General features: G+C 37.0%; 1 protein-coding gene across 1 annotated transcript in view; it reads left to right on the forward strand.

Moving 5' to 3' along the window:
- LOC119592626 (follicle-stimulating hormone receptor-like) overlaps window positions 1–227 on the forward strand; it is a gene marked incomplete at its 5' end in the record, with an annotated part of 23,693 nt that overhangs the window by 6,717 nt on the left and 16,749 nt on the right.

Here is a 227-nt window from a genome sequence, read left to right on the forward strand (position 1 = left end):
GGGAGCGTGTCTGTGTGGAGTGATAGGAGTTTATATCAGAGAGGGAGATACAGGTGAGGAAATGGAAAGGGAAAGAGAGATGGAGAGAATGATAGAGAAAGAGGGCATTGGAGAAAAGGTAGGTGAAGACATTGAAATAGTTTATTTGACTTAGATATACAGTATATTTCTGGACATTTAAAAGAATATATATATATTAAGTCAATTCCTTCAAGGTCGAATGGGTA

Source organism: Penaeus monodon, chromosome 30 (genome assembly GCF_015228065.2).
Source record: "Penaeus monodon isolate SGIC_2016 chromosome 30, NSTDA_Pmon_1, whole genome shotgun sequence".
Classification (NCBI taxonomy): Eukaryota; Metazoa; Arthropoda; class Malacostraca; order Decapoda; family Penaeidae; genus Penaeus; species Penaeus monodon.